The sequence below is a fragment of the Rhinoderma darwinii genome, chromosome 3 (genome assembly GCF_050947455.1).
Source record: "Rhinoderma darwinii isolate aRhiDar2 chromosome 3, aRhiDar2.hap1, whole genome shotgun sequence".
NCBI lineage: Eukaryota > Metazoa > Chordata > Amphibia > Anura > Rhinodermatidae > Rhinoderma > Rhinoderma darwinii.
The window spans coordinates 415,230,229-415,252,519 of record NC_134689.1 but is presented as its reverse complement, the minus strand read 5'-3'; the positions used below and the strand labels follow the sequence as shown (position 1 = coordinate 415,252,519).

The following is a 22,291-nucleotide window of genomic DNA, read 5'->3' as shown; positions in this document are numbered from 1 at the left end:
TGGGAAATAAATTTATGAATTTCAGTTGACTGAAAAGTTAATGGTAGTAACCAGTGTCAGGCAGCTACTGCCAAGGCAAAAAGACTGTAAATTAGTTTCCATTTGGATAATCTACAATGTGGATCATACTAATTTCCAAGGTCTGTCTGTACTGAACACCCTACGAGCTGCAAGTAGAGCCAGTGTTTGCATTACATGCCATAAAAAGACCCTTTAAATTTGTTGATTTTATATGCCCTCAATTCCATTCGTTTAATTATCTCTACGAGAGAATATTATAAAAAACATTTGTGTTGCTAAATCGTGTTTATGGCGTACAACAAGCACTGTCAATACAACACTCATTGAAAAGGTACTACACTCAGAAGGAAGTAAACTGTGGCAAGGTCCCACCGAGAGTTGAACTCGGATTGCTGGATTCAAAGTCCAGAGTGCTAACCATTACACCATGGAACCCTTGACAATAGAGTGAGGTTTGGATATTTCTACTAAACAGGCAGTATGTGTAATTACAATAAAGGGTCGGCTATCAATCAAAGTCGACCTCCCACAATAATCAAGAGGGCATAGCTTCTGTGCCTGCATGATCACCAAGATGTACAATTATTTTCTATTGCGGTTATATAACAAAAGCTAGAACCCTGCATTTAGAAAGGGAAAATACTATTACCAACTCAATGGGAAAAAACTGGGAAATAAATTTATGAATTTCAGTTGACTGAAAAGTTAAGGGTAGTAACCAGTGTCAGGCAGCTACTGCCAAGGCAAAAAGACTGTAAATTAGTTTCCATTTGGATAATCTACAATGTGGATCATACTAATTTCCAAGGTCTGTCTGTACTGAACACCCTACGAGCTGGAAGTAGAGCCAGTGTTTGCATTACATGCCATAAAAAGACCCTTTAAATTTGTTGATTTTATATGCCCTCAATTCCATTCGTTTAATTATCTCTACGAGAGAATATTATAAAAAACATTTGTGTTGCTAAATCGTGTTTATGGCGTACAACAAGCACTATCAATACAATACTCATTGAAAAGGTACTAAACTCAGAAGGAAGTAAACTGTGGCAAGGTCCCACCGAGAGTTGAACTCGGATTGCTGGATTCAAAGTCCAGAGTGCTAACCATTACACCATGGAACCCTTGACAATAGAGTGAGGTTTGGATATTTCTACTAAACAGGCAGTATGTGTAATTACAATAAAGGTTCGGCTATCAATCAAAGTCGACCTCCCACAATAATCAAGAGGGCATAGCTTCTGTGCCTGCATGATCAACAAGATGTACAATTATTTTCTATTGCGGTTATATAACAAAAGCTAGAACCCTGCATTTAGAAAGGGAAAATACTATTACCAACTCAATGGGAAAAAACTGGGAAATAAATTTATGAATTTCAGTTGACTGAAAAGTTAACTGTAGTAACCAGTGTCAGGCAGCTACTGCCAAGGCAAAAAGACTGTAAATTAGTTTCCATTTGGATAATCTACAATGTGGATCATACTAATTTCCAAGGTCTGTCTGTACTGAACACCCTACGAGCTGGAAGTGGAGCCAGTGTTTGCATTACATGCCATAAAAAGACCCTTTAAATTTTTTGAGTTTATATGCCCTCAATTCCATTCGTTTAATTATCTCTACGAGAGAATATTATAAAAAACATTTGTGTTGCTAAATCGTGTTTATGGCGTACAACAAGCACTATCAATACAATACCTCATTGAAAAGGTACTACACTCAGAAGGAAGTAAACTTTGGCAAGGTCCCATCGAGAGTTAAACTTGGATTGCTGGTTTCAAAGTCCAGAGTGCTAACCATTACACCATGAAACCCTTGACAATAGAGATGAGGTTTGGTTATTTCTACTAAACTGGCAGTACGTGTAATTACAATAAAGGGTCAGCTATCAATCAAAGTTGACCTCCCACAATAATAAAGAGGGCATAGCTTCTGTGCCTGCATGATCACCAAGATGTAGAATTATTTTCTATTGCGGTTATATAACAAAAGCTAGAACCCTGCATTTAGAAAGGGAAAATACTATTACCAACTCAATGGGAAAAAACTGGGAAATTAAATTATGAATTTCAGTTGACTGAAAAGTTAAGGGTAGTAACCAGTGTCAGGCAGCTACTGCCAAGGCAAAAAGACTGTAAATTAGTTTCCATTTGGATAATCTACAATGTGGATCATACTAATTTCCAAGGTCTGTCTGTACTGAACACCCTACGAGCTGCAAGTAGAGCCAGTGTTTGCATTACATGACATAAAAAGACCCTTTAAATTTGTTGATTTTATATGCCCTCAATTCCATTCGTTTAATTATCTCTATGAGAGAATATTATAAAAAACATTTGTGTTGCTAAATCGTGTTTATGGCGTACAACAAGCACTATCAATACAATACTCATTGAAAAGGTACTACACTCAGAAGGAAGTAAACTGTGGCAAGGTCCCACCGAGAGTTGAACTCGGATTGCTGGATTCAAAGTCCAGAGTGCTAACCATTACACCATGGAACCCTTGACAATAGAGTGAGGTTTGGATATTTCTACTAAACAGGCAGTATGTGTAATTACAATAAAGGTTCGGCTATCAATCAAAGTCGACCTCCCACAATAATCAAGAGGGCATAGCTTCTGTGCCTGCATGATCACCAAGATGTACAATTATTTTCTATTGCGGTTATATAACAAAAGCTAGAACCCTGCATTTAGAAAGGGAAAATACTATTACCAACTCAATGGGAAAAAACTGGGAAATAAATTTATGAATTTCAGTTGACTGAAAAGTTAAGGGTAGTAACCAGTGTCAGGCAGCTACTGCCAAGGCAAAAATACTGTAAATTAGTTTCCATTTGGATAATCTACAATGTGGATCATACTAATTTCCAAGGTCTGTCTGTACTGAACACCCTACGAGCTGGAAGTAGAGCCAGTGTTTGCATTACATGCCATAAAAAGACCCTTTAAATTTGTTGATTTTATATGCCCTCAATTCCATTCGTTTAATTATCTCTACGAGAGAATATTATAAAAAACATTTGTGTTGCTAAATCGTGTTTATGGCGTACAACAAGCACTATCAATACAATACTCATTAAAAAGGTACTACACTCAGAAGTAAGTAAACTGTGCCAAGGTCCCACCGAGAGTTGAACTCGGATTGCTGGATTCAAAGTCCAGAGTGATAACCATTACACCATGGAACCCTTGACAATAGAGTGAGGTTTGGATATTTCTACTAAACAGGCAGTACGTGTAATTACAATAAAGGGTCGGCTATCAATCAAAGTCGACCTCCCACAATAATCAAGAGGGCATAGCTTCTGTGCCTGCATGATCAACAAGATGTACAATTATTTTCTATTGCGGTTATATAACAAAAGCTAGAACCCTGCATTTAGAAAGGGAAAATACTATTACCAACTCAATGGGAAAAAACTGGGAAATAAATTTATGAATTTCAGTTGACTGAAAAGTTAAGGGTAGTAACCAGTGTCAGGCAGCTACTGCCAAGGCAAAAAGACTGTAAATTAGTTTCCATTTGGATAATCTACAATGTGGATCATACTAATTTCCAAGGTCTGTCTGTACTGAACACCCTACGAGCTGCAAGTAGAGCCAGTGTTTGCATTACATGCCATAAAAAGACCCTTTAAATTTGTTGATTTTATATGCCCTCAATTCCATTCTATGAGAGAATATTATAAAAAACATTTGTGTTGCTAAATCGTGTTTATGGCGTACAACACTATCAATACAATACTCATTGAAAAGGTACTACAATAGAGGGAGGTTTGGATATTTCTACTAAACAGGCAGTACGTTTAATTACAATAAAGGGTCGGCTATCAATCAAAGTAGAGCCAGTGTTTGCATTACATGCCATAAAAAGACCCTTTAAATTTGTTGATTTTATATGCCCTCAATTCCATTCGTTTAATTATCTCTACGAGAGAATATTATAAAAAACATTTGTGTTGCTAAATCGTGTTTATGGCGTACAACACTATCAATACAATACTCATTGAAAAGGTACTACACTCAGAAGGAATAAACTGTGGCAAGGTACCACCGAGAGTTGAACTCGGATTGCTGGATTCAAAGTCCAGAGTGCTAACCATTACACCATGGAACCCTTGACAATAGAGGGAGGTTTGGTTATTTCTACTAAACAGGCAGTACGTGTAATTACAATAAAGGGTCGGCTATCAATCAAAGTCGACCTCCCACAATAATCAAGAGGGCATAGCTTCTGTGCCTGCATGATCACCAACATTTACAATTATTTTCTACTGCGGTTATATAACAAAAGCTAGAACCCTGCATTTAGAAAGGGAAAATACTATTACCAACTCAATGGTAAAAAACTGGGAAATAAATGTATGAATTTCAGTTGACTGAAAAGTTAAGGGTAGTAACCAGTCTCAGGCAGCTACTGCCAAGGCAAAAAGACTGTAAATTAGTTTCCATTTGGATAATCTACAATGTGGATCATACTAATTTCCAAGGTCTGTCTGTACTGAACACCCTACGAGCTGGAAGTAGAGCCAGTGTTTGCATTACATGCCATAAAAAGACCCTTTAAATTTGTTGATTTTATATGCCCTCAATTCCATTCGTTTAATTATCTCTACGAGAGAATATTATAAAAAACATTTGTGTTGCTAAATCGTGTTTATGGCGTACAACAAGCACTATCAATACAATACTCATTAAAAAGGTACTACACTCAGAAGTAAGTAAACTGTGCCAAGGTCCCACCGAGAGTTGAACTCAGATTGCTGGATTCAAAGTCCAGAGTGATAACCATTACACCATGGAACCCTTGACAATAGAGGGAGGTTTGGATATTTCTACTAAACAGGCAGTACGTGTAATTACAATAAAGGGTCGGCTATCAATCAAAGTCGACCTCCCACAATAATCAAGAGGGCATAGCTTCTGTGCCTGCATGATCACCAAGATGTACAATTATTTTCCATTGCGGTTATATAACAAAAGCTAGAACCCTGCATTTAGAAAGGGAAAATACTATTACCAACTCAATGGTAAAAAACTGGGAAATAAATTTATGAATTTCAGTTGACTGAAAAGTTAAGGGTAGTAACCAGTGTCAGGCAGCTACTGCCAAGGCAAAAAGACTGTAAATTAGTTTCCATTTGGATATTCTACAATGTGGATCATACTAATTTCCAAGGTCTGTCTGTACTGAACACCCTACGAGCTGGAAGTGGAGCCAGTGTTTGCATTACATGCCATAAAAAGACCCTTTAAATTTTTTGAGTTTATATGCCCTCAATTCCATTCGTTTAATTATCTCTACGAGAGAATATTATAAAAAAACATTTGTGTTGCTAAATCGTGTTTATGGCATACAACAAGCGCTATCAATACAATACTCATTGAAAAGGTACTACACTCAGAAGGAAGTAAACTGTGGCAAGGTCCCACCGAGAGTTGAACTCAGATTGCTGGATTCAAAGTCCAGAGTGCTAACCATTACACCATGGAACCCTTGACCATAGAAGGAGGTTTGGATATTTCTACTAAACAGGCAGTACGTGTAATTACAATAAAGGGTCGGCTATCAATCAAAGTCGACCTCCCACAATAATCAAGAGGGCATAGCTTCTGTGCCTGCATGATCACCAAGATGTACAATTATTTTCTATTGCGGTTATATAACAAAAGCTAGAACCCTGCATTTAGAAAGGGAAAATACTATTACCAACTCAATGGGAAAAAACTGGGAAATAAATTTATGAATTTCAGTTGACTGAAAAGTTAACGGTAGTAACCAGTGTCAGGCAGCTACTGCCAAGGCAGAAAGACTGTAAATTAGTTTCCATTTGGATAATGTACAATGTGGATCATACTAATTTCCAAGGTCTGTCTGTACTGAACACCCTACGAGCTGCAAGTAGAGCCAGTGTTTGCATTACATGCCATAAAAAGACCCTTTAAATTTGTTGATTTTATATGCCCTCAATTCCATTCGTTTAATTATCTCTACGAGAGAATATTATAAAAAACATTTGTGTTGCTAAATCGTGTTTATGGCGTACAACAAGCACTATCAATACAATACTCATTGAAAAGGTACTACACTCAGAAGGAAGTAAACTGTGGCAAGGTCCCACCGAGAGTTGAACTTGGATTGCTGGATTCAAAGTCCAGAGTGATAACCATTACACCATGGAACCCTTGACAATAGAGGGAGGTTTGGATATTTCTACTAAACAGGCAGTACGTGTAATTACAATAAAGGGTCGGCTATCAATCAAAGTCGACCTCCCACAATAATCAAGAGGGCATAGCTTCTGTGACTGCATGATCACCAAGATGTACAATTATTTTCTATTGCGGTTATATAACAAAAGCTAGAACCCTGCATTTAGAAAGGGAAAATACTATTACCAACTCAATGGGAAAAAACTGGGAAATAAATTTATGAATTTCAGTTGACTGAAAAGTTAAGGGTAGTAACCAGTGTCAGGCAGCTACTGCCAAGGCAAAAAGACTGTAAATTAGTTTCCATTTGGATAATCTACAATGTGGATCATACTAATTTCCAAGGTCTGTCTGTACTGAACACCCTACGAGCTGGAAGTAGAGCCAGTGTTTGCATTACATGCCATAAAAAGACCCTTTAAATTTGTTGATTTTATATGCCCTCAATTCCATTCGTTTAATTATCTCTACGAGAGAATATTATAAAAAACATTTGTGTTGCTAAATCGTGTTTATGGCGTACAACAAGCACTATCAATACAATACTCATTGAAGAGGTACTACACTCAGAAGGAAGTAAACTGTGGCAAGGTCCCACCGAGAGTTGAACTCAGATCGCTGGATTCAAAGTCCAGATTGGTAACCATTACACCATGGAACCCTTGACAATAGAGGGAGGTTTGGATATTTCTACTAAACAGGCCGTACGTGTAATTACAATAAAGGGTCGGCTATCAATCAAAGTCGACCTCCCACAATAATCAAGAGGGCATAGCTTCTGTGCCTGCATGATCACCAAGATGTACAATTATTTTCTATTGCGGTTATATAACAAAAGCTAGAACCCTGCATTTAGAAAGGGAAAATACTATTACCAACTCAATGGGAAAAAACTGGGAAATAAATGTATGAATTTCAGTTGACTGAAAAGTTAAGGGTAGTAACCAGTGTCAGGCAGCTACTGCCAAGGCAAAAAGACTGTAAATTAGTTTCCATTTGGATAATCTACAATGTGGATCATACTAATTTCCAAGGTCTGTCTGTACTGAACACCCTACGAGCTGGAAGTAGAGCCAGTGTTTGCATTACATGCCATAAAAAGACCCTTTAAATTTGTTGATTTTATATGCCCTCAATTCCATTCGTTTAATTATCTCTACGAGAGAATATTATAAAAAACATTTGTGTTGCTAAATCGTGTTTATGGCGTACAACAAGCACTATCAATACAATACTCATTGAAGAGGTACTACACTCAGAAGGAAGTAAACTGTGGCAAGGTCCCACCGAGAGTTGAACTCAGATCGCTGGATTCAAAGTCCAGAGTGGTAACCATTACACCATGGAACCCTTGACAATAGAGGGAGGTTTGGATATTTCTACTAAACAGGCAGTACGTGTAATTACAATAAAGGGTCGGCTATCAATCAAAGTCGACCTCCCACAATAATCAAGAGGGCATAGCTTCTGTGCCTGCATGATCACCAAGATGTACAATTATTTTCCATTGCGGTTATATAACAAAAGCTAGAACCCTGCATTTAGAAAGGGAAAATACTATTACCAACTCAATGGTAAAAAACTGGGAAATAAATTTATGAATTTCAGTTGACTGAAAAGTTAACGGTAGTAACCAGTGTCAGGCAGCTACTGCCAAGGCAGAAAGACTGTAAATTAGTTTCCATTTGGATAATGTACAATGTGGATCATACTAATTTCCAAGGTCTGTCTGTACTGAACACCCTACGAGCTGCAAGTAGAGCCAGTGTTTGCAATATATGCCATAAAAAGACCCTTTAAATTTGTTGATTTTATATGCCCTCAATTCCATTCGTTTAATTATCTCTACGAGAGAATATTATAAAAAACATTTGTGTTGCTAAATCGTGTTTATGGCGTACAACAAGCACTATCAATACAATACTCATTGAAAAGGTACTACACTCAGAAGGAAGTAAACTGTGGCAAGGTCCCACCGAGAGTTGAACTCGGATTGCTGGATTCAAAGTCCAGCGTGCTAACCATTACACCATGGAACCCTTGACAATAGAGTGAGGTTTGGATATTTCTACTAAACAGGCAGTACGTGTAATTACAATAAAGGGTCGGCTATCAATCAAAGTCGACCTCCCACAATAATCAAGAGGGCATAGCTTCTGTGCCTGAATGATCACCAAGATGTACAATTATTTTCTATTGCGGTTATATAACAAAAGCTAGAACCCTGCATTTAGAAAGGGAAAATACTATTACCAACTCAATGGGAAAAAACTGGGAAATAAATTTATGAATTTCAGTTGACTGAAAAGTTAACGGTAGTAACCAGTGTCAGGCAGCTACTGCCAAGGCAGAAAGACTGTAAATTAGTTTCCATTTGGATAATGTACAATGTGGATCATACTAATTTCCAAGGTCTGTCTGTACTGAACACCCTACGAGCTGCAAGTAGAGCCAGTGTTTGCATTACATGCCATAAAAAGACCCTTTAAATTTGTTGATTTTATAAGCCCTCAATTCCATTCGTTTAATTATCTCTACGAGAGAATATTATAAAAAACATTTGTGTTGCTAAATCGTGTTTATGGCGTACAACAAGCACTATCAATACAATACTCATTGAAAAGGTACTACACTCAGATGGAAGTAAACTGTGGCAAGGTCCCACCGAGAGTTGAACTCAGATTGCTGGATTCAAAGTCCAGAGTGATAACCATTACACCATGGAACCCTTGACAATAGAGGGAGGTTTGGATATTTCTACTAAACAGGCAGTACGTGTAATTACAATAAAGGGTCGGCTATCAATCAAAGTCGACCTCCCACAATAATCAAGAGGGCATAGCTTCTGTGCCTGCATGATCACCAAGATGTACAATTATTTTCTATTGCGGTTATATAACAAAAGCTAGAACCCTGCATTTAGAAAGGGAAAATACTATTACCAACTCAATGGTAAAAAACTGGGAAATAAATTTATGAATTTCAGTTGACTGAAAAGTTAACGGTAGTAACCAGTGTCAGGCAGCTACTGCCAAGGCAGAAAGACTGTAAATTAGTTTCCATTTGGATAATGTACAATGTGGATCATACTAATTTCCAAGGTCTGTCTGTACTGAACACCCTACGAGCTGCAAGTAGAGCCAGTGTTTGCATTACATGCCATAAAAAGACCCTTTAAATTTGTTGATTTTATATGCCCTCAATTCCATTCGTTTAATTATCTCTACGAGAGAATATTATAAAAAACATTTGTGTTGCTAAATCGTGTTTATGGCGTACAACAAGCACTGTCAATACAACACTCATTGAAAAGGTACTACACTCAGAAGGAAGTAAACTGTGGCAAGGTCCCACCGAGAGTTGAACTCGGATTGCTGGATTCAAAGTCCAGAGTGATAACCATTACACCATGGAACCCTTGACAATAGAGGGAGGTTTGGATATTTCTACTAAACAGGCAGTACGTGTAATTACAATAAAGGGTCGGCTATCAATCAAAGTCGACCTCCCACAATAATCAAGAGGGCATAGCTTCTGTGACTGCATGATCACCAAGATGTACAATTATTTTCTATTGCGGTTATATAACAAAAGCTAGAACCCTGCATTTAGAAAGGGAAAATACTATTACCAACTCAATGGTAAAAAACTGGGAAATAAATTTATGAATTTCAGTTGACTGAAAAGTTAACGGTAGTAACCAGTGTCAGGCAGCTACTGCCAAGGCAGAAAGACTGTAAATTAGTTTCCATTTGGATAATGTACAATGTGGATCATACTAATTTCCAAGGTCTGTCTGTACTGAACACCCTACGAGCTGCAAGTAGAGCCAGTGTTTGCATTACATGCCATAAAAAGACCCTTTAAATTTGTTGATTTTATATGCCCTCAATTCCATTTGTTTAATTATCTCTACGAGAGAATATTATAAAAAACATTTGTGTTGCTAAATCGTGTTTATGGCGTACAACAAGCACTATCAATACAATACTCATTGAAAAGGTACTACACTCAGAAGGAAGTAAACTGTGGCAAGGTCCCACCGAGAGTTGAACCCGGATTGCTGGATTCAAAGTCCAGAGTGATAACCATTACACCATGGAACCCTTGACAATAGAGGGAGGTTTGGATATTTCTACTAAACAGGCAGTACGTGTAATTACAATAAAGGGTCGGCTATCAATCAAAGTCGACCTCCCACAATAATCAAGAGGGCATAGCTTCTGTGCCTGCATGATCACCAAGATGTACAATTATTTTCTATTGCGGTTATATAACAAAAGCTAGAACCCTGCATTTAGAAAGGGAAAATACTATTACCAACTCAATGGGAAAAAACTGGGAAATAAATGTATGAATTTCAGTTGACTGAAAAGTTAAGGGTAGTAACCAGTGTCAGGCAGCTACTGCCAAGGCAAAAAGACTGTAAATTAGTTTCCATTTGGATAATCTACAATGTGGATCATACTAATTTCCAAGGTCTGTCTGTACTGAACACCCTACGAGCTGGAAGTAGAGCCAGTGTTTGCATTACATGCCATAAAAAGACCCTTTAAATTTGTTGATTTTATATGCCCTCAATTCCATTCCTTTAATTATCTCTACGAGAGAATATTATAAAAAACATTTGTGTTGCTAAATCGTGTTTATGGCGTACAACAAGCACTATCAATACAATACTCATTGAAGAGGTACTACACTCAGAAGGAAGTAAACTGTGGCAAGGTCCCACCGAGAGTTGAACTCAGATCGCTGGATTCAAAGTCCAGAGTGGTAACCATTACACCATGGAACCCTTGACAATAGAGGGAGGTTTGGATATTTCTACTAAACAGGCCGTACGTGTAATTACAATAAAGGGTCGGCTATCAATCAAAGTCGACCTCCCACAATAATCAAGAGGGCATAGCTTCTGTGCCTGCATGATCACCAAGATGTACAATTATTTTCTATTGCGGTTATATAACAAAAGCTAGAACCCTGCATTTAGAAAGGGAAAATACTATTACCAACTCAATGGGAAAAAACTGGGAAATAAATGTATGAATTTCAGTTGACTGAAAAGTTAAGGGTAGTAACCAGTGTCAGGCAGCTACTGCCAAGGCAAAAAGACTGTAAATTAGTTTCCATTTGGATAATCTACAATGTGGATCATACTAATTTCCAAGGTCTGTCTGTACTGAACACCCTACGAGCTGGAAGTAGAGCCAGTGTTTGCATTACATGCCATAAAAAGACCCTTTAAATTTGTTGATTTTATATGCCCTCAATTCCATTCCTTTAATTATCTCTACGAGAGAATATTATAAAAAACATTTGTGTTGCTAAATCGTGTTTATGGCGTACAACAAGCACTATCAATACAATACTCATTGAAGAGGTACTACACTCAGAAGGAAGTAAACTGTGGCAAGGTCCCACCGAGAGTTGAACTCGGATTGCTGGATTCAAAGTCCAGAGTGATAACCATTACACCATGGAACCCTTGACAATATAGGGAGGTTTGGATATTTCTACTAAACAGGCAGTACGTGTAATTACAATAAAGGGTCGGCTATCAATCAAAGTCGACCTCCCACAATAATCAAGAGGGCATAGCTTCTGTGCCTGCATGATCACCAAGATGTACAATTATTTTCTATTGCGGTTATATAACAAAAGCTAGAACCCTGCATTTAGAAAGGGAAAATACTATTACCAACTCAATGGGAAAAAACTGGGAAATAAATTTATGAATTTCAGTTGACTGAAAAGTTAACGGTAGTAACCAGTGTCAGGCAGCTACTGCCAAGGCAAAAAGACTGTAAATTAGTTTCCATTTGGATAATCTACAATGTGGATCATACTAATTTCCAAGGTCTGTCTGTACTGAACACCCTACGAGCTGGAAGTAGAGCCAGTGTTTGCATTACATGCCATAAAAAGACCCTTTAAATTTGTTGATTTTATATGCCCTCAATTCCATTCGTTTAATTATCTCTACGAGAGAATATTATAAAAAACATTTGTGTTGCTAAATCGTGTTTATGGCGTACAACAAGCACTATCAATACAATACTCATTGAAAAGGTACTACACTCAGAAGGAAGTAAACTGTGGCAAGGTCCCACCGAGAGTTGAACTCGGATTGCTGGATTCAAAGTCCAGAGTGATAACCATTACACCATGGAACCCTTGACAATAGAGGGAGGTTTGGATATTTCTACTAAACAGGCAGTACGTGTAATTACAATAAAGGGTCGGCTATCAATCAAAGTCGACCTCCCACAATAATCAAGAGGGCATAGCTTCTGTGCCTGCATGATCACCAAGATGTACAATTATTTTCTATTGCGGTTATATAACAAAAGCTAGAACCCTGCATTTAGAAAGGGAAAATACTATTACCAACTCAATGGGAAAAAACTGGGAAATAAATTTATGAATTTCAGTTGACTGAAAAGTTAACGGTAGTAACCAGTGTCAGGCAGCTACTGCCAAGGCAGAAAGACTGTAAATTAGTTTCCATTTGGATAATGTACAATGTGGATCATACTAATTTCCAAGGTCTGTCTGTACTGAACACCCTACGAGCTGCAAGTAGAGCCAGTGTTTGCATTACATGCCATAAAAAGACCCTTTAAATTTGTTGATTTTATATGCCCTCAATTCCATTCGTTTAATTATCTCTACGAGAGAATATTATAAAAAACATTTGTGTTGCTAAATCGTGTTTATGGCGTACAACAAGCACTATCAATACAATACTCATTGAAAAGGTACTACACTCAGAAGGAAGTAAACTGTGGCAAGGTCCCACCAAGAGTTGAACTCGGATTGCTGGATTCAAAGTCCAGAGTGCTAACCATTACACCATGGAACCCTTGACAATAGAGGGAGGTTTGGATATTTCTACTAAACAGGCAGTACGTGTAATTACAATAAAGGGTCGGCTATCAATCAAAGTCGACCTCCCACAATAATCAAGAGGGCATAGCTTCTGTGCCTGCATGATCACCAAGATGTACAATTATTTTCTATTGCGGTTATATAACAAAAGCTAGAACCCTGCATTTAGAAAGGGAAAATACTATTACCAACTCAATGGTAAAAAACTGGGAAATAAATTTATGAATTTCAGTTGACTGAAAAGTTAACGGTAGTAACCAGTGTCAGGCAGCTACTGCCAAGGCAGAAAAACTGTAAATTAGTTTCCATTTGGATAATGTACAATGTGGATCATACTAATTTCCAAGGTCTGTCTGTACTGAACACCCTACGAGCTGCAAGTAGAGCCAGTGTTTGCATTACATGCCATAAAAAGACCCTTTACATTTGTTGATTTTATATGCCCTCAATTCCATTCGTTTAATTATCTCTACGAGAGAATATTATAAAAAACATTTGTGTTGCTAAATCGTGTTTATGGCGTACAACAAGCACTATCAATACAATACTCATTGAAAAGGTACTACACTCAGAAGGAAGTAAACTGTGGCAAGGTCCCACCGAGAGTTGAACTCGGATTACTGGATTCAAAGTCCAGAGTGCTAACCATTACACCATGGAACCCTTGACAATAGAGTGAGGTTTGGATATTTCTACTAAACAGGCAGTACGTGTAATTACAATAAAGGGTCGGCTATCAATCAAAGTCGACCTCCCACAATAATCAAGAGGGCATAGCTTCTGTGCCTGCATGATCACCAAGATGTACAATTATTTTCTATTGCGGTTATATAACAAAAGCTAGAACCCTGCATTTAGAAAGGGAAAATACTATTACCAACTCAATTAGAAAAAACTGGGAAATAAATTTATGAATTTCAGTTGACTGAAAATTTAAGGGTAGTAACCAGTGTCAGGCAGCTACTGCCAAGGCAAAAAGACTGTAAATTAGTTTCCATTTGGATAATCTACAATGTGGATCATACTAATATCCAAGGTCTGTCTGTACTGAACACCCTACGAGCTGGAAGTGGAGCCAGTGTTTGCATTACGTGCCATAAAAAGACCCTTTAAATTTGTTGATTTTATAAGCCCTCAATTACATTGGTTTAATTATCTCTACGAGAGAATATTATAAAAAACATTTGTGTTGCTAAATCGTGTTTATGGCATACAACAAGCACTATCAATACAATACCTCATTGAAAAGGTACTACACTCAGAAGGAAGTAAACTGTGGCAAGGTCCCACCGAGAGTTGAACTCGGATTGCTGGATTCAAAGTCCAGAGTGATAACCATTACACCATGGAACCCTTGACAATAGAGGGAGGTTTGGATATTTCTACTAAACAGGCAGTACGTGTAATTACAATAAAGGGTCGGCTATCAATCAAAGTCGACCTCCCACAATAATCAAGAAGGCATAGCTTCTGTGCCTGCATGATCACCAAGATGTACAATTATTTTCTATTGCGGTTATATAACAAAAACTAGAACCCTGCATTTAGAAAGGGAAAATACTATTACCAACTCAATGGTAAAAAACTGGGAAATAAATTTATGAATTTCAGTTGACTGAAAAGTTAACGGTAGTAACCAGTGTCAGGCAGCTACTGCCAAGGCAAAAAGACTGTAAATTAGTTTCCATTTGGATAATCTACAATGTGGATCATACTAATTTCCAAGGTCTGTCTGTACTGAACACCCTACGAGCTGCAAGTAGAGCCAGTGTTTGCATTACATGCCATAAAAAGACCCTTTAAATTTGTTGATTTTATATGCCCTCAATTCCATTCGTTTAATTATCTCTACGAGAGAATATTATAAAAAACATTTGTGTTGCTAAATCGTGTTTATGGCGTACAACAAGCACTGTCAATACAACACTCATTGAAAAGGTACTACACTCAGAAGGAAGTAAACTGTGGCAAGGTCCCACCGAGAGTTGAACTCGGATTGCTGGATTCAAAGTCCAGAGTGCTAACCATTACACCATGGAACCCTTGACAATAGAGTGAGGTTTGGATATTTCTACTAAACAGGCAGTATGTGTAATTACAATAAAGGGTCGGCTATCAATCAAAGTCGACCTCCCACAATAATCAAGAGGGCATAGCTTCTGTGCCTGCATGATCACCAAGATGTAGAATTATTTTCTATTGCGGTTATATAACAAAAGCTAGAACCCTGCATTTAGAAAGGGAAAATACTATTACCAACTCAATGGGAAAAAACTGGGAAATGAAATTATGAATTTCAGTTGACTGAAAAGTTAAGGGTAGTAACCAGTGTCAGGCAGCTACTGCCAAGGCAAAAAGACTGTAAATTAGTTTCCATTTGGATAATCTACAATGTGGATCATACTAATTTCCAAGGTCTGTCTGTACTGAACACCCTACGAGCTGCAAGTAGAGCCAGTGTTTGCATTACATGACATAAAAAGACCCTTTAAATTTGTTGATTTTATATGCCCTCAATTCCATTCGTTTAATTATCTCTATGAGAGAATATTATAAAAAACATTTGTGTTGCTAAATCGTGTTTATGGCGTACAACAAGCACTATCAATACAATACTCATTGAAAAGGTACTACACTCAGAAGGAAGTAAACTGTGGCAAGGTCCCACCGAGAGTTGAACTCGGATTGCTGGATTCAAAGTCCAGCGTGCTAACCATTACACCATGGAACCCTTGACAATAGAGTGAGGTTTGGATATTTCTACTAAACAGGCAGTATGTGTAATTACAATAAAGGTTCGGCTATCAATCAAAGTCGACCTCCCACAATAATCAAGAGGGCATAGCTTCTGTGCCTGCATGATCACCAAGATGTACAATTATTTTCTATTGCGGTTATATAACAAAAGCTAGAACCCTGCATTTAGAAAGGGAAAATACTATTACCAACTCAATGGGAAAAAACTGGGAAATAAATTTATGAATTTCAGTTGACTGAAAAGTTAACGGTAGTAACCAGTGTCAGGCAGCTACTGCCAAGGCAGAAAGACTGTAAATTAGTTTCCATTTGGATAATCTACAATGTGGATCATACTAATTTCCAAGGTCTGTCTGTACTGAACACCCTACGAGCTGGAAGTGGAGCCAGTGTTTGCATTACATGCCATAAAAAGACCCTTTAAATTTGTTGATTTTATATGCCCTCAATTCCATTCGTTTAATTATCTCTACGAGAGAATATTATAAAAAACATTTGTGTTGCTAAATCGTGTTTATGGCGTACAACAAGCACTATCAATACAATACTCATTGAATAGGTACTACACTCAGAAGGAAGTAAACTGTGGCAAGGTCCCACTGAGAGTTGAACTCGGATTGCTGGATTCAAAGTCCAGAGTGCTAACCATTACACCATGGAAGCCTTGACAATAGAGGGAGGTTTGGATATTTCTACTAAACAGGCAGTACGTGTAATTACAATAAAGGGTCGGCTATCAATCAAAGTCGACCTCCCACAATAATCAAGAGGGCATAGCTTCTGTGCCTGCATGATCACCAAGATGTACAATTATTTTCTATTGCGGTTATATAACAAAAGCTAGAACCCTGCATTTAGAAAGGGAAAATACTATTACCAACTCAATGGGAAAAAACTGGGAAATAAATTTATGAATTTCAGTTGACTGAAAAGTTAACGGTAGTAACCAGTGTCAGGCAGCTACTGCCAAGGCAGAAAGACTGTAAATTAGTTTCCATTTGGATAATGTACAATGTGGATCATACTAATTTCCAAGGTCTGTCTGTACTGAACACCCTACGAGCTGCAAGTACAGCCAGTGTTTGCATTACATGCCATAAAAAGACCCTTTAAATTTGTTGATTTTATATGCCCTCAATTCCATTCGTTTAATTATCTCTACGAGAGAATATTATAAAAAACATTTGTGTTGCTAAATCGTGTTTATGGCGTACAACAAGCACTATCAATACAATACTCATTGAAAAGGTACTACACTCAAATGGAAGTAAACTGTGGCAAGGTCCCACCGAGAGTTGAACTCGGATTGCTGGATTCAAAGTCCAGAGTGCTAACCATTACACCATGGAACCCTTGACGATAGAGGGAGGTTTGGATATTTCTACTAAACAGGCAGTACGTGTAATTACAATAAAGGGTCGGCTATCAATCAAAGTCGACCTCCCACAATAATCAAGAGGGCATAGCTTCTGTGCCTGCATGATCACCAAGATGTACAATTATTTTCTATTGCGGTTATATAACAAAAGCTAGAACCCTGCATTTAGAAAGGGAAAATACTATTACCAACTCAATGGGAAAAAACTGGGAAATAAATTTATGAATTTCAGTTGACTGAAAAGTTAACGGTAGTAACCAGTGTCAGGCAGCTACTGCCAAGGCAGAAAGACTGTAAATTAGTTTCCATTTGGATAATCTACAATGTGGATCATACTAATTTCCAAGGTCTGTCTGTACTGAACACCCTACGAGCTGGAAGTAGAGCCAGTGTTTGCATTACATGCCATAAAAAGACCCTTTAAATTTGTTGATTTTATATGCCCTCAATTCCATTCGTTTAATTATCTCTATGAGAGAATATTATAAAAAACATTTGTGTTGCTAAATCGTGTTTATGGCGTACAACAAGCACTATCAATACAATACTCATTGAAAAGGTACTACACTCAGAAGGAAGTAAACTGTGGCAAGGTCCCACCGAGAGTTGAACTCGGATTGCTGGATTCAAAGTCCAGAGTGATAACCATTACACCATGGAACCCTTGACAATAGAGGGAGGTTTGGATATTTCTACTAAACAGGCAGTACGTGTAATTACAATAAAGGGTCGGCTATCAATCAAAGTCGACCTCCCACAATAATCAAGAGGGCATAGCTTCTGTGCCTGCATGATCACCAAGATGTACAATTATTTTCTATTGCGGTTATATAACAAAAGCTAGAACCCTGCATTTAGAAAGGGAAAATACTATTACCAACTCAATGGGAAAAAACTGGGAAATAAATTTATGAATTTCAGTTGACTGAAAAGTTAACGGTAGTAACCAGTGTCAGGCAGCTACTGCCAAGGCAGAAAGACTGTAAATTAGTTTCCATTTGGATAATGTACAATGTGGATCATACTAATTTCCAAGGTCTGTCTGTACTGAACACCCTACGAGCTGCAAGTAGAGCCAGTGTTTGCATTACATGCCATAAAAAGACCCTTTAAATTTGTTGATTTTATATGCCCTCAATTCCATTCGTTTAATTATCTCTACGAGAGAATATTATAAAAAACATTTGTGTTGCTAAATCGTGTTTATGGCGTACAACAAGCACTATCAATACAATACTCATTGAAAAGGTACTACACTCAGAAGGAAGTAAACTGTGGCAAGGTCCCACCAAGAGTTGAACTCGGATTGCTGGATTCAAAGTCCAGAGTGCTAACCATTACACCATGGAACCCTTGACAATAGAGGGAGGTTTGGATATTTCTACTAAACAGGCAGTACGTGTAATTACAATAAAGGGTCGGCTATCAATCAAAGTCGACCTCCCACAATAATCAAGAGGGCATAGCTTCTGTGCCTGCATGATCACCAAGATGTACAATTATTTTCTATTGCGGTTATATAACAAAAGCTAGAACCCTGCATTTAGAAAGGGAAAATACTATTACCAACTCAATGGTAAAAAACTGGGAAATAAATTTATGAATTTCAGTTGACTGAAAAGTTAACGGTAGTAACCAGTGTCAGGCAGCTACTGCCAAGGCAGAAAAACTGTAAATTAGTTTCCATTTGGATAATGTACAATGTGGATCATACTAATTTCCAAGGTCTGTCTGTACTGAACACCCTACGAGCTGCAAGTAGAGCCAGTGTTTGCATTACATGCCATAAAAAGACCCTTTACATTTGTTGATTTTATATGCCCTCAATTCCATTCGTTTAATTATCTCTACGAGAGAATATTATAAAAAACATTTGTGTTGCTAAATCGTGTTTATGGCGTACAACAAGCACTATCAATACAATACTCATTGAAAAGGTACTACACTCAGAAGGAAGTAAACTGTGGCAAGGTCCCACCGAGAGTTGAACTCGGATTACTGGATTCAAAGTCCAGAGTGCTAACCATTACACCATGGAACCCTTGACAATAGAGTGAGGTTTGGATATTTCTACTAAACAGGCAGTACGTGTAATTACAATAAAGGGTCGGCTATCAATCAAAGTCGACCTCCCACAATAATCAAGAGGGCATAGCTTCTGTGCCTGCATGATCACCAAGATGTACAATTATTTTCTATTGCGGTTATATAACAAAAGCTAGAACCCTGCATTTAGAAAGGGAAAATACTATTACCAACTCAATTAGAAAAAACTGGGAAATAAATTTATGAATTTCAGTTGACTGAAAATTTAAGGGTAGTAACCAGTGTCAGGCAGCTACTGCCAAGGCAAAAAGACTGTAAATTAGTTTCCATTTGGATAATCTACAATGTGGATCATACTAATATCCAAGGTCTGTCTGTACTGAACACCCTACGAGCTGGAAGTGGAGCCAGTGTTTGCATTACGTGCCATAAAAAGACCCTTTAAATTTGTTGATTTTATAAGCCCTCAATTACATTGGTTTAATTATCTCTACGAGAGAATATTATAAAAAACATTTGTGTTGCTAAATGGTGTTTATGGCATACAACAAGCACTATCAATACAATACCTCATTGAAAAGGTACTACACTCAGAAGGAAGTAAACTGTGGCAAGGTCCCACCGAGAGTTGAACTCGGATTGCTGGATTCAAAGTCCAGAGTGATAACCATTACACCATGGAACCCTTGACAATAGAGGGAGGTTTGGATATTTCTACTAAACAGGCAGTACGTGTAATTACAATAAAGGGTCGGCTATCAATCAAAGTCGACCTCCCACAATAATCAAGAAGGCATAGCTTCTGTGCCTGCATGATCACCAAGATGTACAATTATTTTCTATTGCGGTTATATAACAAAAACTAGAACCCTGCATTTAGAAAGGGAAAATACTATTACCAACTCAATGGTAAAAAACTGGGAAATAAATTTATGAATTTCAGTTGACTGAAAAGTTAACGGTAGTAACCAGTGTCAGGCAGCTACTGCCAAGGCAAAAAGACTGTAAATTAGTTTCCATTTGGATAATCTACAATGTGGATCATACTAATTTCCAAGGTCTGTCTGTACTGAACACCCTACGAGCTGCAAGTAGAGCCAGTGTTTGCATTACATGCCATAAAAAGACCCTTTAAATTTGTTGATTTTATATGCCCTCAATTCCATTCGTTTAATTATCTCTACGAGAGAATATTATAAAAAACATTTGTGTTGCTAAATCGTGTTTATGGCGTACAACAAGCACTGTCAATACAACACTCATTGAAAAGGTACTACACTCAGAAGGAAGTAAACTGTGGCAAGGTCCCACCGAGAGTTGAACTCGGATTGCTGGATTCAAAGTCCAGAGTGCTAACCATTACACCATGGAACCCTTGACAATAGAGTGAGGTTTGGATATTTCTACTAAACAGGCAGTATATGTAATTACAATAAAGGGTCGGCTATCAATCAAAGTCGACCTCCCACAATAATCAAGAGGGCATAGCTTCTGTGCCTGCATGATCACCAAGATGTAGAATTATTTTCTATTGCGGTTATATAACAAAAGCTAGAACCCTGCATTTAGAAAGGGAAAATACTATTACCAACTCAATGGGAAAAAACTGGGAAATGAAATTATGAATTTCAGTTGACTGAAAAGTTAAGGGTAGTAACCAGTGTCAGGCAGCTACTGCCAAGGCAAAAAGACTGTAAATTAGTTTCCATTTGGATAATCTACAATGTGGATCATACTAATTTCCAAGGTCTGTCTGTACTGAACACCCTACGAGCTGCAAGTAGAGCCAGTGTTTGCATTACATGACATAAAAAGACCCTTTAAATTTGTTGATTTTATATGCCCTCAATTCCATTCGTTTAATTATCTCTATGAGAGAATATTATAAAAAACATTTGTGTTGCTAAATCGTGTTTATGGCGTACAACAAGCACTATCAATACAATACTCATTGAAAAGGTACTACACTCAGAAGGAAGTAAACTGTGGCAAGGTCCCACCGAGAGTTGAACTCGGATTGCTGGATTCAAAGTCCAGAGTGCTAACCATTACACCATGGAACCCTTGACAATAGAGTGAGGTTTGGATATTTCTACTAAACAGGCAGTATGTGTAATTACAATAAAGGTTCGGCTATCAATCAAAGTCGACCTCCCACAATAATCAAGAGGGCATAGCTTCTGTGCCTGCATGATCACCAAGATGTACAATTATTTTCTATTGCGGTTATATAACAAAAGCTAGAACCCTGCATTTAGAAAGGGAAAATACTATTACCAACTCAATGGGAAAAAACTGGGAAATAAATTTATGAATTTCAGTTGACTGAAAAGTTAACGGTAGTAACCAGTGTCAGGCAGCTACTGCCAAGGCAGAAAGACTGTAAATTAGTTTCCATTTGGATAATCTACAATGTGGATCATACTAATTTCCAAGGTCTGTCTGTACTGAACACCCTACGAGCTGGAAGTGGAGCCAGTGTTTGCATTACATGCCATAAAAAGACCCTTTAAATTTGTTGATTTTATATGCCCTCAATTCCATTCGTTTAATTATCTCTACGAGAGAATATTATAAAAAACATTTGTGTTGCTAAATCGTGTTTATGGCGTACAACAAGCACTATCAATACAATACTCATTGAATAGGTACTACACTCAGAAGGAAGTAAACTGTGGCAAGGTCCCACTGAGAGTTGAACTCGGATTGCTGGATTCAAAGACCAGAGTGCTAACCATTACACCATGGAAGCCTTGACAATAGAGGGAGGTTTGGATATTTCTACTAAACAGGCAGTACGTGTAATTACAATAAAGGGTCGGCTATCAATCAAAGTCGACCTCCCACAATAATCAAGAGGGCATAACTTCTGTGCCTGCATGATCACCAAGATGTACAATTATTTTCTATTGCGGTTATATAACAAAAGCTAGAACCCTGCATTTAGAAAGGGAAAATACTATTACCAACTCAATGAGAAAAA

At 37.7% G+C, this 22,291-nt stretch overlaps 28 non-coding genes across 28 annotated transcripts; all 28 read right to left on the bottom strand.

Moving 5' to 3' along the window:
• Positions 1-384: 384 nt before the first annotated feature.
• On the bottom strand, positions 385-456 carry TRNAQ-UUG (transfer RNA glutamine (anticodon UUG)). The gene has a single exon. It is a non-coding gene; the product is annotated as a tRNA-Gln (tRNA).
• Positions 457-1,073: 617 nt separating this feature from the next.
• Positions 1,074-1,145, bottom strand: TRNAQ-UUG (transfer RNA glutamine (anticodon UUG)). Its single transcript has one exon. It is a non-coding gene; the product is annotated as a tRNA-Gln (tRNA).
• Positions 1,146-2,453: 1,308 nt separating this feature from the next.
• Positions 2,454-2,525, bottom strand: TRNAQ-UUG (transfer RNA glutamine (anticodon UUG)). The gene has a single exon. It is a non-coding gene; the product is annotated as a tRNA-Gln (tRNA).
• Positions 2,526-3,142: 617 nt separating this feature from the next.
• TRNAQ-UUG (transfer RNA glutamine (anticodon UUG)) lies at positions 3,143-3,214 on the bottom strand. Its single transcript has one exon. It is a non-coding gene; the product is annotated as a tRNA-Gln (tRNA).
• Positions 3,215-4,071: 857 nt separating this feature from the next.
• TRNAQ-UUG (transfer RNA glutamine (anticodon UUG)) lies at positions 4,072-4,143 on the bottom strand. The gene has a single exon. It is a non-coding gene; the product is annotated as a tRNA-Gln (tRNA).
• A 617-nt stretch (positions 4,144-4,760) lies between these two features.
• TRNAQ-UUG (transfer RNA glutamine (anticodon UUG)) lies at positions 4,761-4,832 on the bottom strand. Its single transcript has one exon. It is a non-coding gene; the product is annotated as a tRNA-Gln (tRNA).
• Positions 4,833-5,450: 618 nt separating this feature from the next.
• On the bottom strand, positions 5,451-5,522 carry TRNAQ-UUG (transfer RNA glutamine (anticodon UUG)). The gene has a single exon. It is a non-coding gene; the product is annotated as a tRNA-Gln (tRNA).
• A 617-nt stretch (positions 5,523-6,139) lies between these two features.
• On the bottom strand, positions 6,140-6,211 carry TRNAQ-UUG (transfer RNA glutamine (anticodon UUG)). The gene has a single exon. It is a non-coding gene; the product is annotated as a tRNA-Gln (tRNA).
• A 1,306-nt stretch (positions 6,212-7,517) lies between these two features.
• On the bottom strand, positions 7,518-7,589 carry TRNAQ-UUG (transfer RNA glutamine (anticodon UUG)). Its single transcript has one exon. It is a non-coding gene; the product is annotated as a tRNA-Gln (tRNA).
• Positions 7,590-8,206: 617 nt separating this feature from the next.
• TRNAQ-UUG (transfer RNA glutamine (anticodon UUG)) lies at positions 8,207-8,278 on the bottom strand. The gene has a single exon. It is a non-coding gene; the product is annotated as a tRNA-Gln (tRNA).
• Positions 8,279-8,895: 617 nt separating this feature from the next.
• On the bottom strand, positions 8,896-8,967 carry TRNAQ-UUG (transfer RNA glutamine (anticodon UUG)). The gene has a single exon. It is a non-coding gene; the product is annotated as a tRNA-Gln (tRNA).
• A 617-nt stretch (positions 8,968-9,584) lies between these two features.
• On the bottom strand, positions 9,585-9,656 carry TRNAQ-UUG (transfer RNA glutamine (anticodon UUG)). The gene has a single exon. It is a non-coding gene; the product is annotated as a tRNA-Gln (tRNA).
• Positions 9,657-10,273: 617 nt separating this feature from the next.
• Positions 10,274-10,345, bottom strand: TRNAQ-UUG (transfer RNA glutamine (anticodon UUG)). Its single transcript has one exon. It is a non-coding gene; the product is annotated as a tRNA-Gln (tRNA).
• A 617-nt stretch (positions 10,346-10,962) lies between these two features.
• Positions 10,963-11,034, bottom strand: TRNAQ-UUG (transfer RNA glutamine (anticodon UUG)). Its single transcript has one exon. It is a non-coding gene; the product is annotated as a tRNA-Gln (tRNA).
• A 617-nt stretch (positions 11,035-11,651) lies between these two features.
• On the bottom strand, positions 11,652-11,723 carry TRNAQ-UUG (transfer RNA glutamine (anticodon UUG)). The gene has a single exon. It is a non-coding gene; the product is annotated as a tRNA-Gln (tRNA).
• A 617-nt stretch (positions 11,724-12,340) lies between these two features.
• Positions 12,341-12,412, bottom strand: TRNAQ-UUG (transfer RNA glutamine (anticodon UUG)). The gene has a single exon. It is a non-coding gene; the product is annotated as a tRNA-Gln (tRNA).
• Positions 12,413-13,029: 617 nt separating this feature from the next.
• On the bottom strand, positions 13,030-13,101 carry TRNAQ-UUG (transfer RNA glutamine (anticodon UUG)). The gene has a single exon. It is a non-coding gene; the product is annotated as a tRNA-Gln (tRNA).
• Positions 13,102-13,718: 617 nt separating this feature from the next.
• On the bottom strand, positions 13,719-13,790 carry TRNAQ-UUG (transfer RNA glutamine (anticodon UUG)). Its single transcript has one exon. It is a non-coding gene; the product is annotated as a tRNA-Gln (tRNA).
• A 618-nt stretch (positions 13,791-14,408) lies between these two features.
• On the bottom strand, positions 14,409-14,480 carry TRNAQ-UUG (transfer RNA glutamine (anticodon UUG)). The gene has a single exon. It is a non-coding gene; the product is annotated as a tRNA-Gln (tRNA).
• A 617-nt stretch (positions 14,481-15,097) lies between these two features.
• Positions 15,098-15,169, bottom strand: TRNAQ-UUG (transfer RNA glutamine (anticodon UUG)). The gene has a single exon. It is a non-coding gene; the product is annotated as a tRNA-Gln (tRNA).
• A 617-nt stretch (positions 15,170-15,786) lies between these two features.
• Positions 15,787-15,858, bottom strand: TRNAQ-UUG (transfer RNA glutamine (anticodon UUG)). The gene has a single exon. It is a non-coding gene; the product is annotated as a tRNA-Gln (tRNA).
• A 1,306-nt stretch (positions 15,859-17,164) lies between these two features.
• On the bottom strand, positions 17,165-17,236 carry TRNAQ-UUG (transfer RNA glutamine (anticodon UUG)). The gene has a single exon. It is a non-coding gene; the product is annotated as a tRNA-Gln (tRNA).
• Positions 17,237-17,853: 617 nt separating this feature from the next.
• On the bottom strand, positions 17,854-17,925 carry TRNAQ-UUG (transfer RNA glutamine (anticodon UUG)). Its single transcript has one exon. It is a non-coding gene; the product is annotated as a tRNA-Gln (tRNA).
• Positions 17,926-18,542: 617 nt separating this feature from the next.
• Positions 18,543-18,614, bottom strand: TRNAQ-UUG (transfer RNA glutamine (anticodon UUG)). The gene has a single exon. It is a non-coding gene; the product is annotated as a tRNA-Gln (tRNA).
• A 617-nt stretch (positions 18,615-19,231) lies between these two features.
• On the bottom strand, positions 19,232-19,303 carry TRNAQ-UUG (transfer RNA glutamine (anticodon UUG)). The gene has a single exon. It is a non-coding gene; the product is annotated as a tRNA-Gln (tRNA).
• A 618-nt stretch (positions 19,304-19,921) lies between these two features.
• Positions 19,922-19,993, bottom strand: TRNAQ-UUG (transfer RNA glutamine (anticodon UUG)). Its single transcript has one exon. It is a non-coding gene; the product is annotated as a tRNA-Gln (tRNA).
• A 617-nt stretch (positions 19,994-20,610) lies between these two features.
• TRNAQ-UUG (transfer RNA glutamine (anticodon UUG)) lies at positions 20,611-20,682 on the bottom strand. The gene has a single exon. It is a non-coding gene; the product is annotated as a tRNA-Gln (tRNA).
• Positions 20,683-21,299: 617 nt separating this feature from the next.
• On the bottom strand, positions 21,300-21,371 carry TRNAQ-UUG (transfer RNA glutamine (anticodon UUG)). The gene has a single exon. It is a non-coding gene; the product is annotated as a tRNA-Gln (tRNA).
• Positions 21,372-22,291: the final 920 nt, after the last annotated feature.